General features: G+C 36.9%; 2 non-coding genes across 2 annotated transcripts; both read right to left on the bottom strand.

The window, feature by feature from the left end:
• Positions 1-5,028: 5,028 nt before the first annotated feature.
• Positions 5,029-5,101, bottom strand: TRNAQ-UUG. Its single transcript has one exon. It is a non-coding gene; the product is annotated as a tRNA-Gln (tRNA).
• Positions 5,102-6,152: 1,051 nt separating this feature from the next.
• LOC113334282 lies at positions 6,153-6,243 on the bottom strand. Its single transcript, XR_003352700.1, has one exon. It is a non-coding gene; the product is annotated as a small nucleolar RNA Z101 (small nucleolar RNA).
• Positions 6,244-15,226: the final 8,983 nt, after the last annotated feature.

Below are 15,226 nucleotides of genomic sequence, written 5' to 3'. Positions count from 1 at the left end.
AAAAGACAGAAATTGTTTCATAGTATGTTTTCATGTGTCCGGATCCAGCTGTTTCATGTCAGGATGCCAACTGATTTCGCCGTATAATATTTCATAATGCCACCGGCACGAACCAATGAGTTTTCCGAGGAAACATGTTAGATTGAAAAAACTGGGAATCAAATCTATGGTTGCAAGATAGGAAAGCACGTCACTTCAAAGATTAATGAAATCTGGCAAAAGATGATATTTCCTTACATTGTCATCCAAGTTTAATAAAATTGTCATCTTGTACAGAATCCACCACAATGGTTTGATAAGAACTTTTACACCTGCATGAAAGTACTCACTCAACAATCACTTATCTAACAAATACCCTGGAAATCTATTGCTTTTCAGAGTGGCGATATTATATATTGAAGACCATTTCAGATATTGGTAATTTAGTTGGGAAGTATAGATGCATCTCTGTGGGTCTATTATTAGATGTTGTCCCTTCAAAGCGTAACTGGATTCTGAATCATCTTCTGGTTGGGTATGTATTTATCTTTTTGACTTCATAATTTAAGTTGGATGTATGCAAAAAGTTCAAAGCGATTTATGAACCTTCAATTACACCAATGTTCATGAACTTTAAAAATATCTACTTAAACACTATCATATTTCCCGAACATGCTGCAATTTTTCTATCTGGCCCGACACGATTAAAGTTGATTGATAACTACTCTGCTTTGCCTGTTACTTACCCGTATGTTGGCATTCATACCAAACCTTCATTGGTATCTTCTTCACGTGCAATGTGCATGAATGTTATCGAATTACAAATTGTTTGGTTAAATCCTATGGTTAATATCTGAAAACCCTGGAACATAAGATACAAAATACACGATAGATAGCTTAAAAGCAAGTAAGCCAGTTCAAAAATTCAAATCTTTGAAAATCCTAGAACATAAGATAAAAAATACACGACAGATAGCTTAGAAGCAAGTAAGCCAGTTCAGAAATTCACTTTATAATTGGGAGGCTGTAATGAGTTAGCTCTTATTTATAGTTTTTGCTAGGTTTTTTTGTTTCTTTCTTTTATGCTTTTCCATTCGACTTACCTCTGAGTGTTTTGGATCCCTTTTGTAATTCTTTCTTAGTCTCTCTACTACCTTAGTGGTGAGCTTAACTTTTCAATAATACTTCCCTTTTATGAGTCAAAAAAAGAAAGAAAGATAGGGTATACAGGTCCTGTATCAGATTGTGTTTTCAAATATCAGCAGAATATGATTGATTGTACACTTATGTTATGCTAAAATAGATATTGAGAATCTTACAAAATCCTTTGAAGAAAAAACTAAACTACAACGAATTATATATATTTGTGAATATGGCCCGTATGTTACCTATCTGTTATTCCAATCTTGTGAAAAAGAATGTTAACTGACTTAGGAAGCTTTGTGATGCCTAACGTAAATTTCTTATGGCCCATCTAAAGGAAAAAAATCATTTCTTCAATACAAAACAAAAACTCAATAAGTAAGCAAGCATGTACTTGAGCCTCAGTACCCCTGGTCTTCCCAGTAGAGCAAAATTCAGTCAACAGTTTCATTTCATACTTGAGCCTCAGCACCCCTAGGTCTCCGTAGAGCAAAATTCAGTCAACAGTTTCATTTCATACTTGAGCATCAGTACCCCTAGGTCTCAGTAGCAGGATTTACAAAAATATCATTTCAATAAGAAGGTTTTAGGGCAGACATGCATATCAATCGTCCAGTTAGTGTACTCTTAGCTACTCACAACCTCTTTAAAAGCAAGTGAACCAAAGAAAGTAAAGAAAGTTGAAATATGGAAATAAAAGTGTACCAAATGACACAATTTCATGGTCGTTATATTTTTATCTTTTCCGAGGGGAGAAAAATGTCACTCCATTACTGTCACCTAGTTTAGAAAAAATTCACATTCATGGACATTCTAAATAATTCATTAATATTTCTCACTATTTGCATCAACTTATAGTCCATGTATTTTCAAGTGCCAGTAGGAGATGTTCTAACGTAAGCATATCACCAACTACGCTACTCTAATTTTGTTTTGGCCTTGGTAGCACAAACAACTATTCAAGCGCATAAATTCACGTTGATGCTCGTCCAAAAGATATCCATTACTAAGGTAAATAATCACGTACATATAACTTAAACTTTGACCACAAACTTTGGTTGTGTTGGATACATTATAACCAATCACGATCGTCTATTATCATGCGTAATACACATTGGTTTGGATATATCACGCAATATAGGACACTTCAGTTTTACCATCTTTAACAGTACGTAAGAAAACTAAAGTTAACCATATATAAAAGTACGCAAGGATTGGACTAAAACTTCACCTTCCACAATAGTTATTAGTAATAAGCATAATTAGTACAACTCACGACAATGGAAATAACTAATTGTTCAGTGAGCAGCTGTTTTTTAGCGAAATACTCAAAGTAAGTCATTAACATTTATTTATGGATTATTATAGACTACTTAAATTTCTTTATTGATTTTGTTGAATTACATAATTCTTTGAAGTCTAGCAGGATAAATGATCCACTAAATGCCAAACAACCTTGGGTAGTCCGATGTATCTTGCATGAGTCTCGGATAATATTTTTTGTGCTATCATGACCTTTGTAAATAGTTTTTCTCTTACACCTTCTCAAACCACCACAAAATGTGACAAATGAACATTCTTGACATATATGGGTTGTAAGGAACAATATCAGTGTTGTTCGCCTTACTGAAACTTTCTTATTTTCTGTCATTTAATAAACATCCATTTTCATCCAAACATGTACTATTAGTGTGTTTATTCATATAGCTTTTAGTACAACACTACTTTTTCATCCATGGAGACTCGAAAGTCCTGCTACCACACAGACCAAGTACCATACGTATATTTATGGTTATGGTTTGAAAGATAACGGGGTCATTAGCAATATCTGATATATTTCCTATGCCAACTTAGTTAATCACTCGCATTGTCTCCAGGTTATGCCTGAGACAGTAGGGGCGATTTTGTTCATTTGATGCCTATACGTCTAGTAAAAATTATTGAAAATGTTTTCTTTCTCTCAATATAGTAGAATACTCAATTGAGTGAGCATTGAGGAAACATAATGTATATGAGTTAATTGGTAAATTATTAAATTATTTTTCCGTTCTTCCACTCTTTCATTTCAGGTTGCCAACCTAACTCACCATTATTTCATTCAAATTAATAATTTGATAACAGATAAAAAAAATTATGGCCTAGAAAGACAACTTAGATATACTTTAATATTACAACTTACATTGGTTTCGAACATCTACATGTGCAAATTAATCCATATATCAAAAACATCTATATCACCATCATTTGTAAATTTAATAATATATCATCATCCAACCGTAAAGTTTCTGCCGATTTCTTAGGCATCAGTCAGCACAACCAAATCAGCATGTAGATATCATCATAAACTATTAGTACATGAAACCTTAACTTGATCTTAAATATTAACACAAACCTAAAAAATTTAAAAATCTCTTCAAATAGAAACCAAGCAAATCAAAATAATGTAAAACCCACGGACAAAAAAGCAAAAAAAAAACAATAAAAACCCTTAAAACCTAACCATCAGTGAATGTGAAACACGTCATCAGTAAATATAAAAAGATGATGACACTTGAGACCACTGAGTCTGTGATTTTTATATACTGGCATGGACAATCATCTCACTATCCCTGAACCTATGATTTTTATGTATCTCGTGCATATTATCTCACCCAATCTGTGATCTGCACTACTAAACTAAACTGCAGGCGCGTGAAACAGCACCCAATATCATATTTCATGCAAGCAGCGAGTGGAGCTAGGGATGTTCCGTTGCTGTAAGTTTTGACGGGAAACTATAATACTATCAATCTTAATATGAAGTTAGGCTAGATATGTACTTGAATTTTTTTAGAAATTACCAACCAAGAGACTACTGCGTCGATTTTGAATTATTGTCATATGCATTATTGTATCTGTGAAATATATATATACAGAAATAACCATTAACTAAAAGCTCTTATCAACAAACAGCCAAATACCCGAAGCAGCATAGGCTACACACATGTAGACTTCACTTTAAAACAGATAATACCTGTGAGTAAATTACTCTTAACTGGAATTATGAAAATTATTACCTATGACCACCATAGCATACTATGTCCATGCATGAATCATTCACTTACTGCAGAAACAGTTTAAGAAGCTTACACTCAGTTATACCCTGAAAACCCATGGATATTTTGGCATCAATGGTGATCTTTCTAATATCCCTTGGACACTTTTCTCTTATGTTCAAGACTGTAAAAACAGATCAAGTTTGTTAGGTAGTTCATTATGTACATATGTGTCGCGTAAAATGAATGAAGCAGCAGATATTCTTGCTAAATTCTGGCTAAGTTAGCTAGGAAATCCCATGTATCTAGTGTTTGGGATAACACACCACCTGTATGTATTAAGGATAAGCTACTTCCTGTGTTGTTATCTCTGTACTTTGTGTTCTGTTCGGTCTTAATATAATGTTACCTTCAGAAAAACAAAAACAAAAAACAAAAACAAAAACGGCAAAAAATACCAAAAAAAGTAATGTTCAGCTATTAGACATAGAATTTACAGAATTTTTTCCAGTTGTTAGATTTCTTGCGACCATGTCCACTCATGCCCACGGTCTCTGAGAACCCACCAGTGACATTTTTACCTGTAAAGGATTTAAAAAAAAAGAAGTTAAACGTTTGAGTACCTCTGAAAACAATCCAAGATGCCTCAATTCGATAAGAAGTCCACTTCAATATAAGAAGTATAAGTGGCCTGATAAAATGAATAAAACTAAGGTAACTAATGAACTACCTCAGTGGTTATCTATCGACCTATCAATTTCCAGTGAAGTCCACTTCAATATAAATGTGGTACGTAATAAGATTTGGTACCGCAGGAAGAACCATGTTAGAGTAGTTTCACCCTAAAATGCGTACAACTATAGGGTCCCTCAGCCATCTATGGGAATCGAACCCACGACCACATGGTTCAATCCCATGCGCTCTTCCAGCTGAGCTAAGATGGCAAGTGGTAATATATCGAAACTGAATGAGCTCTGCTAGAGTAATGAGATTCATAATTATATATCATCTTGGGTTACTATATTGTAGTATATTCACGGAACAAACAATCATTATGAATTAAATATTCAACATTAGAAAATCAGTCTTAGCATCATAATGAACTTATCTAACAAACAAAGGATCCACACTCTTAGTAATTTCATTTAGCAACTGAGTTCGCTACCTGCAACAAAATCGTGTTAAAAGACATCACAATTCATACCATCAGTGGAATTTTGATCCATTACAACCATGAAAATTACATGGATTTCTGGATGGTCTAGGAAGTTGAACGTATTTAATACAAAAAGTAAGTTTTTTAAGGAAAAACGGGATTCTCATATCTAGGAGATGCAAAGGAAAAGTCGTATGTTCATGGATCTAGAGTTGACTATACCAATCAACCATACTTGTAAAAGAAATTTGCCAATTTGGCATACCTTGGATATTGAGAGATAATTTTTCTTCTTGAACATATGCTACCAAGCCTTCCAGGGATTAGTCCTTGGTTGAATACCACCAACGAATCGAGAAATCTCCGTTGCAACGACAATTGAAATTAGGTTGGTTCACCTGCTTCAACCATTGAGCACATTAGTTACGATAAATAGAGAACAATTAAGGCCAATTTGAGTTCAAATATCAAAATGGAATTCCCTGAGAAGGAACTTGATGCTCCTGCAAAGAAATAAAAAACCCAATTCAGTTATTCATCTTAATATATCGACTATGTTTCAAATTTCAGTTGCTAATTTTAAGAAGTGTGTCACACACATTTGCTAAAACATGAACCGATTTGGTCGTTATGGAAGCCTTGTAAGATCCTTCATGGGTTAGTTGTACACACTCGCAAAGTTCAGATCATAATAGATACTGGCATTCCTAGGGATAATACATTTATGCCATCAGTTTGATGACCAAATGTAAAAGGAATTTACCTAATCATATCCTCATTATATCCAATGCTGTAAAATCAAATATGAGGGAAAATAATAACAAAAATGAAGGATTTCTTCAGGGCATCAGATCTCCAAGTTGTTAACATCAATGAAGCATTCAGACACACATTACCAATTTACCAATATAATTTCCTCATTTGCACCTGTCACATCCAACACTTAAAGAAAACCACCATTATTATTCAATAAAAGCTAATAAAAGCAATGCAAAAAGGAAAGAGAAATAGTGTAAATAATAATAGAGGTCTACAAACTAACCTCGCTTGAAAACACAATAGAAGGACGTGTCTGACAGCTGAGGTGCAAAGTCAATGAAATGCAAGGATGGATACATGAGATAGAGAAACTCAGAAAACACATTACTATACTATCATAAAGGCAAGAGCCATTTTTAAAGAATACAGTTTATATGTCAGTGGAAATATCCTGACATAACCAAAAAGAACTAATTTGTACTTGCAAAAACATGCAACAACCCTATGGCAGTGTGAATACACAGAAGATTCCTAACACCACTAACAATACGTTGGAATGTTGTTGTGCATGTGAACCTTTTTTTCAGCCAAGGATTCTGACTCATTCTACTTTTATGCAAATACACATCGTGAGCACCATATCCTTGTTGGACATAATGCCACTCCTGATCTTACTTATTCAGCAAAACTATATCGCCAGAGCATAGCACGTGAAGTAAAAAAATTATACCTTTTGCTTACGTCGAGAGGTAAGGTCCCGTTGTGTTCCTATAAAGAAACTCCAGGGATTTTAAAGGAAATATCGACAAAATATTTATATATTTTTTTAATTTAGCATATAAAGTGTAAACAAATTTTAATTTTAAAAACCAAAAAGTTATGTATGGCATTGGTAATCATTTTCCCACCCATTGTGATCATGTTCGTTCTTAAACTGCCAAGTAGTCATTTTCTTAAAATATGCAACTGCAAAGTGTAGGAACTTACTTGTGATGTGGAATGCAATTTGAAATGCTAATCAATTTCAGTTTATGTTCATTCATAACCTTAAACGCAATCTCCTCATTCCCCAATTAATGGGTTGCCATATACATATCAAGGAAAAAATACTAAATTCAGAACTTAGTAGGGAAGTAAGAACAACATACAAAAATAAAAAAATTGTCACATGGGCAGTAGTAATCTTACAACATTTGTAGTGATTTCAAGTTCAATCCATGACTTGCAATCTTCCCTTGCATCAGCTCTCAAATGACATAAACAAAAAGATAAGTTGGTGATGTTGATGATCAAACATCGCCACAGAACACTCTAAAATAAAAAAATAAAAAAACTAACCAAAGATTTATAGTTTATTATAACCCTCACTATAAAATTAAAATAAAAAATCGAAAGAAATCTATTACCTGATTAACAAAGGATGGAAAAAACGGTAAGGAAACCATTATACCAATGAAATTTAATATAAAAGCACTTATCAACAAACAACTAAGTACCCAACATCGGCTAAATATATATTAAAATTCTATGGATAACATATACAAAATAAAATTTTCAATTTGAAAATGTTATAGTGCAAAGCATGCTAAGTACATATATGGATCTTAATTCCCAGGTAAGATTACAATGCTAAGCCCATAAATTGCACAGACAATTTAAGAAGATCACGCCGGCTATACCCTTCATACCCTGCAAAAGATACAAAGAAAAGTAATGTTCAGCTTTTAGGCATGTAACAAAGCTTGCAATTCCGTTATATACCTCCTTTTTATCATAATGAACCTATATCAATAGTCTTAGGGAACAAATTAGTTACTATCAAAAAGTCTAGGCACTTGGGAGAAAACTCATCAAATTCAACTGAGATGAAGGCATGCCTGACATTATTTCAAGTTGAACTTCTTAGGTTTGTACCAACTCTCGTACAGAACCCGAGAAGCTTTTGCAGGAACAAAAAGAACAGCCTCGAACTCGACATCGCCTTCGGCAGTGAACTGACTCAAATAGATGGATGGTCCTCGCTTAAAATCTTTTCAATAAAACAATAATTCATAATTTGAATCAACAACTTATACAGAATCAATACAGTTCTAGCAAGTAATTGAAGAGTCACCTCATTAAGACTGCACAACCATACAGCCTTAAGTCATTAAGAACTTTCCACTCAGAATCCTTCACTGTCTCTGTCTTTGGTTTTTCTCACGATCTTCCTCTAGTTTTTCATCCTCTGTGGAACTCTTTGCAAAAGTAAACCATGGAGCAGAGTTCAATTATGAGCATCAGGTAAAAGTTAAATGACTAAGTACGTACGTGATTTATATTCAATGTTAGAACTTCAACAATATTTCCCTGGCTGGGAGGATGGAATTTATACTATATACTAAATCCCATAACTGAAAGCATCATGCAGAAGACAAAGAGATCAGAGAGACTAAAAGAAATGAGGAGGAACATGATCTCGAATATTGTTTCTTTGGCACACTAAAGAGCTGAAATAAAAAATTTATACATAAAATTCTCAAGTGTTCACTTTCAGTTTACCTTAATACTCCTCACTATTAGGATTGGTTCATTGTTTTATCTCTTAGCACCTGGAACTCAGCAACTAATGCGGAGGGTAGAGAAGGATCAGCAGATAAGTACCACTTTGCAAGAAGTCAAGAGAACCTGGAAAAAATATGATGAGATTTAACATGACCAACAACAAAAAAAAAAAAGGAAAAACAATGCATGTTAATAGGGAAAATAACCCTTGAAATCAAAATAACAACATTAGTCGGTGCGTCTGCAAAGCTCTCTCTACATTTTTGTCTGTCCTTTGAGCGAGATTCGTTAACTTGCAATCATTGCGACTCCCAGATTTAGACGCCAATCTTTTCCGAGGCTTGAGATACTTTGCATCCAACACCATCAAGGTCAGAAAGGTAGTTAAATCCACAAATGAGAAGGAATTTAAACACTGCTTCTAACAATGACATATTTTTCCTTCCGTCCCTGCACCAGTACATTGGTGAAGCTGACTTTGTCCACAACTACCTAAATTAGTGATAGAGTCAGATAATAAGACGTTAATGTTTTGCCAGTAATGAGTTGCAATCGATGAATTATACAGATCAGAAAATTATAATTTAACAAATCGAATAATATAGATTAATACATTCTAATTTAACCAACTGGAGTTACTGAACCTTTATCTAGATTTGGTCAGTTCCATATGCTCCATTATTCAATAGTTTAGATACTTAAATTTCAATATGATGAATGGTTTGCATTTCAACAATTATTTTATTGCATGATATATACAGAGAAGACGTGAAATCAACACAATCCAAAATTCATGAAATCAGCATAAAATTGATGATAGACCAAATTCAAGGAGAAGTGTCACCACCTTTCTTCTCATTTTCAATGCAGAGTCTTCTGATTATTCTTATTACTCTCGAGTGGGTGGATGAACGCAAAAGGGCGAGAATACAAAGATGTTGCAGGAATTGACTGATCAGTTGTTCTGCAAAAATATCCCATAACAGATGAAGTAAAGATACGTCAATTTGTACACAAAACGTATGTAGGTTCAATTCTTCCTACTTATGGAAGGGCAGTGTCATACTGAAACCGGGTGCAGAATAAGGATGCAAAATACCCCGCTTCTATCTTAAATATACAACCAAACGTCCAAAGAGAAGAAATAATCTAGGTTCCTTTCAAAAATACATATGTGTTTGATTAATTAGGGATTGATAAGAAGAAAACAATAAAACACCAAATAAGAACAGGAGATAGCTAAAAATTAAAGAGAAAACCCTAGAGTTTGTGCTTACTAACCTAGTCTCGATCTTTCTTCTCATATTAATTCTTCACATCTCTTATCTTCGACATAATTTTTGAAAAGAGCGCAGAACTCATTGATGACGATGATTATAGCTAGTTTTGGAGTTCCTAAAAGAGATCGTGGAAAAAATAATGAATAAGATGGGAATTGGACATAGAATATGGGAATATGTACTGTATAAGGTCAATACAGTTCCTTTACCTTCGAAACTTTTATCGAGACTCGAGATTACCAATTCGTTTGAAGGTTTGATCAAAGTGAGGCCTGCAGTATAGCACTCCGCCTTCAAAGGAATTGAAGTTTCCAAGCTACATATAACACAAAAGAAGTAATTCAGATTAAAATTTGAAACAAAATGAGACAACTTGATGATTAAAATTAACAATGCTTAATAGAATACTGCACCTACCGGGTTCAATTCACAAAACTAATAATATCATTGAATTCCAAAAGAGAAGAAAATATTTTAAGGTATCCTAGGATGCGCTCTCTTTACTGATATAAATCAAATGTCCTACGATCCCACAAAATTAATGGAAGAATAACAAATCAATAATACCTTAAGGCAAAACATATTTTTCAATTGAAGATCATTATGTGTGTGTGTTTATATTACCTTAAGGGTGCCTTTGCAGTGGTGGCATCCAAAACAAGCCACCAATTGCACATCAGTAAATCAAAAATTTAACAATCCAGAAGATGAAATCCAGGAATCTATCACTCAATTGCACAAAAGGTATGCATCATTCCAGTCCCTTGACGTCGATGATTTGAGTTGTTGAGGAAAAACTGATGGAAACACATATTTAGGCCATTTACATTGTGAAATCTGCATAATACACACTGAAATCGTTCAGAACTATGAAATAATCATTATCGACCTGTGATAAAACCAAATAAACAAACAAGAAAGGTTAACCTATATTAATTTAAGATATGATCAAATACACCCTGCATCTTGCTTCAATCTTTGTGTTTTAGGTCTGAGGGTAGAATTCTTTCTTTTAGGAAAATATGAATCTCAGATCTCCAATCTTCTTCTTTGCTGAAGTCTTCATCTTGATCTGCCTTAGCCGTGATGTCGTCTTCTTGAAAATCATCCGCGATGAATTCTCCCACGTCATCATCTGCCATATCTTCTTCTGTGTGGTTCCTCTGCTGTGCAGCGCAGAGTTCTTGAATATCAATTGAAGGCTCGTAAATCCTGGTTACTTTGATTGCTTTGACGTCCTCGTTTCTGAGCATTGATGATATGTAGGCCAGGGCATCCGCGTGCCTGAGTTCCTTCCTTTCCAGGTGTCGGAATTTGATGTTTAGGATTTGTGATGCCAGTGTTTGCACCAATTCCATGTATGCTGACAATGTTCTGTCATAAACATTATATTGCAACCCTATTTGTCGGATGACTAGCTGTGAATCGCTTGTCAAACGCACGTCAGTTATGCCCATTTCTGTTATCAACTGAAGGGCATGCACCACTGCTTCATATTCAACTATGTTGTTGGTATGCCCCTTGAATTCTAACCTGAAAGCATGTATGATCATGTCTCCTGTTGGGGTGGTGATTACGATCCCTATCCCCGCCCCTTCTTTATTTTTCGACCCATCTACGAAGACTTCCCATTGCCTAGGATTTTTTGGTTCCAAGATGTCTATAGGGTCTTTACTTTCGTCAATCTCTGGTAGTCCTGCTGCCTTTCGTCCTTCGATGATGACTTCTTCGCAGTTATCCAATGGTAAGTCTGCTAGGAAATCTGCTAATACTTGTGACTTCTGAGAGTGCTGTAGTTCATGGATGATATTGAACTGATATAGGCGAGTATTCCATTTTACAATTCTGCCTACTTTTCCTGCGTTTTTAAGGACTGCTTCTAGCGGAGCTTTGCATGGGACGCAGGCGTAGTGAGTCAGAAAGTAAGTTCTGAGTTTCAGGGTTGCCCATACTAACGCCAAGATGAGCTGCTCGATCTTCTTGTATTTTCTTTCTGCTTCGTTCAGAGTCTTGCTGATGTAATAGATGGGCAGCTCTATCTTCGTGTTGGTTTTAACCAATACTGCGCTGACTGCATCTTCTGTTGCTGCTATGTATAGTGCCAAAACTTCATCAGGGTCTGGTTTTTGTAATATAGGGATCTCAGCCAGGTATTCTTTGATATTTCGAAAAGCTTCCTCGCACTCTGCCGTCCATTCGAATTTGCTTCCTTTTTTGAGAATGTTAAAAAAGTGCTTACATCTGTCTGAAGACCTGGATATGAACCTCCCCAGCGCAGCCAGCGAACCATTGAGTTTCTAAACCTCTTTTAAACTCTTTGGGGATGGCATTCTTACAATGGCTTCAATTTTAGCGGGATCGAATTCAATGCCCCTCTTCGTCACCAAATATCCGAGGAACTTTCCAGAAGTGACACCAAAAGTGCACTTCTCTGGGTTTACCTTCATGTTGTGCACTGTCATTGCTTGGAAAATATTTTTTAGGTCTTGGTGATGATCTTTGCGCAGCTTGCTTTTAACGAGCATATCATCCACATATACTTCCAGCGTACTTCCAATCCATGGTTTGAAAATTGCATCCACCATTCTTTGGTAGGTTGCCCCTGCGTTTCGCAATCCAAAGGGCATTCTTACGTAGCAATAGAGGCGTGTGGTGTATAGAATGTTGTATGTTGTTGATCTTCTTCTGCTAGGAATAATTGATTGTATCCAGAGTATCCATCCATGAATGACATTTCTTCGTATCCTTCACTCCTAACTGCCTACAAGTTGGTCAATGCTTGGCAGTGGATAGCTATCTTTAGGGCAAGCCTTATTGAGGTTGGTGAAGTCGATGCATATCCTTACTCCGCCATTTTTCTTCGGTACGATGACCATGTTAGAGATCCATGTTGGGTACTTAACTTCTTTGATGAATCCTGCGTCCAGTAGTTTGCGGAGTTCCACTTCAACTGCTCGATGGTATTCTGGAGCTACTTTGCGCACCTTCTGCCTAAAAGGGGGGGGGGTACCTGGTTTTATTCGAAGTTCGTGATGAACTAACTTTGGGTCAATTCCCGGCATGTCCCCTAATTTCCAAGCAAAGATGTCCGCGTATTCCTTTAGAAGTTTGATTAGCGCGGCTTCTCTTTCTTCATCCATCAAGGTGCCTATTCTGATAATCTTCGGATTTCCCTCAGTACCTATGTTGATTCTTTAGCTGCTTCGACAGGCGTAAACGTGGGTTTTGGTTCCCCCAAGAGAGGAACATTCTTTGATTGCTATTTGGTGCTCTCCGTTTCTTTTGTCGCGGAGGTGCTGGCTTCTGCGCTGCCAGTGGTGCTCACGTTCAGAAGGTTTTTCCGGAGATTTCTTCCAGATATGTATCTATGGTTATTTCCTTATTTTTGGCTCTTCGGGACTGGTGGTTTTCTTCCCGCTCGTTATTGATCTGATTCTGTAAGGTCTGACATTCCCGCGCAGTTACTTGGTCTCCTTTAATTTCCATGACTCCCTGGGGTGTTGGGAATCTGAGATATTGATGGTAGTTGTACTCCTTGAGCTTGTGAACCCATCTTCTTCCGATGATGGCGTTGTAAGGTGAAGGTGCATCTACGACGCTGAATCGAGTGTCCACTTTCATGGGCCCTGCGTCTACTTGTAAGACAATGTCCCCTAGGGGCTTTGTAGCTGCGCCGTTGAATCCGTAGATGGTGTAGTAAGATGAGCAGTTGCTCGTCGTTGAGTTCCATACGTTTGAACGTGTCATAGAACAGGACGTTGACTGAGCTTCCTCCATCGATGAGAATTTTCTTGACATTGCACCCTGCTATTGGGAGTGTGAGGACTAGAGGATCATTATGGTCTTCCATGTCTTCTTCCACATCGTCTGCGTCGAAGGTCATGGGGCGTCCATCCATTGTTCGTGCTCGTTTACCTCTTTCCCATCGATCTTATAAAGCTCACAATAATCTTCGAATTGTTTTCTCAATCTCTTCCCAATCTGGGCGGTTAGGGATGGTCCTTGAATCTCTGAACATGAAATCGTGTTGAGGGTGCGGTTGCCTTCTGGTAATTGAACCTGCTTGCCTCTCTTGGTTCTATCTTCGTTATCAATCTTCCATATATTGCTTCAGGTCTCCTGCGTCGATTAGTTTTTGAATCATTATCTTGAGATTTTTGCACTTTTCTGTTTGATGACCGTTGAAACAGTGGTATTCACAGTATTCCTTGGATTTTTCTGATCTAGGAGGCTGCTTTCCCTTGGACCATGGCCAATCGAAGTTCTCCCTCCCTTTGATTCTCTCAGGATGCGCGAATAACTGGTATTCAGCTTGGTATAGACTTGATCTTCAAATTTTCGATCATCTCTTCGTCTATCATCCCTTCGTTCTTTCCTTTCTGCGTTGGGATGCTCTTCTGTGATTCCTCTTTTGGACCCGCTGGCTTGATCCACGGAATTTGTGCGTGTGGGACGTTGAGTATGAGCTCTGGGATTTTCACGCTGAATTTCTTCTAACCTTGCATGCTTTTCTATGATTATCCGGAGATCTCCTTCGGTGGTAGGGATGGTCCCGTGGATCTCCAAACAAAGGACTCATCCTGTCCATCCCCCATTTGTAGCAGTTGATACTAACCACGGATCTACGTTGCCAATAGCTTGGCAAATCTTGTGCCATCTATTAGTATATTCTCTGATGGTCTCTTTTATTCATCTCCAGCGAGAATAGCTTGTCCATGCCGGTATTGACAACCTTGTTGTACATGTATGTTGCTAGAAATTTTTCTGTGAGTTGGTCGTAGGAATCGATGGAGTTTGATGGCAGGTTATCGAACCATGATAACGCGGACCCTTTTAGAACTTGATGGGAAGTATCTGCACAGTATGGAGTCTTCGTTATCCCAACGGGCCATCATTCGATTATAATATCGAAGATGAGCCGCAGGATCAGCTGACCGTCATAGCAATCGAAAGCAGGAACCGAACATTTCTGCGGTATGGAAGCCCTGGCCAAGTGTGGCGTCAGCGGGGTAGTGTTTGCTTCCTTCATCACTTGCTCTAGTCTTCCGCCTCCCTGCCTAGTTTTAGCTCCTTGATTTCTGCCAGCATCTCAGCACGCAGATTTTCCATTGCGATCTGGTGCTCTTCACGAATGGTAGATTTTGCTCTTAGGAGGGTGGTACCGTCGTAGTAGTCCGAGTTCTCGGATTGTACTCAGGGTCTGATCTTTGGATGCTCCTTGCTCCTCTTCGGTTCAATGGAATCGGGTTGTTTGTCACCATTCTTCTATCTTGATTAGGTGCTACAGCCTTGGAGTTAGCTTCGTCGCGTTGGTTTTCTACCTCTGCGCT

The sequence above is a fragment of the Papaver somniferum genome, unplaced genomic scaffold (genome assembly GCF_003573695.1).
Source record: "Papaver somniferum cultivar HN1 unplaced genomic scaffold, ASM357369v1 unplaced-scaffold_135, whole genome shotgun sequence".
Taxonomy (NCBI): Eukaryota; Viridiplantae; Streptophyta; class Magnoliopsida; order Ranunculales; family Papaveraceae; genus Papaver; species Papaver somniferum.
This window is presented reverse-complemented; position numbering and strand designations above follow the sequence as displayed.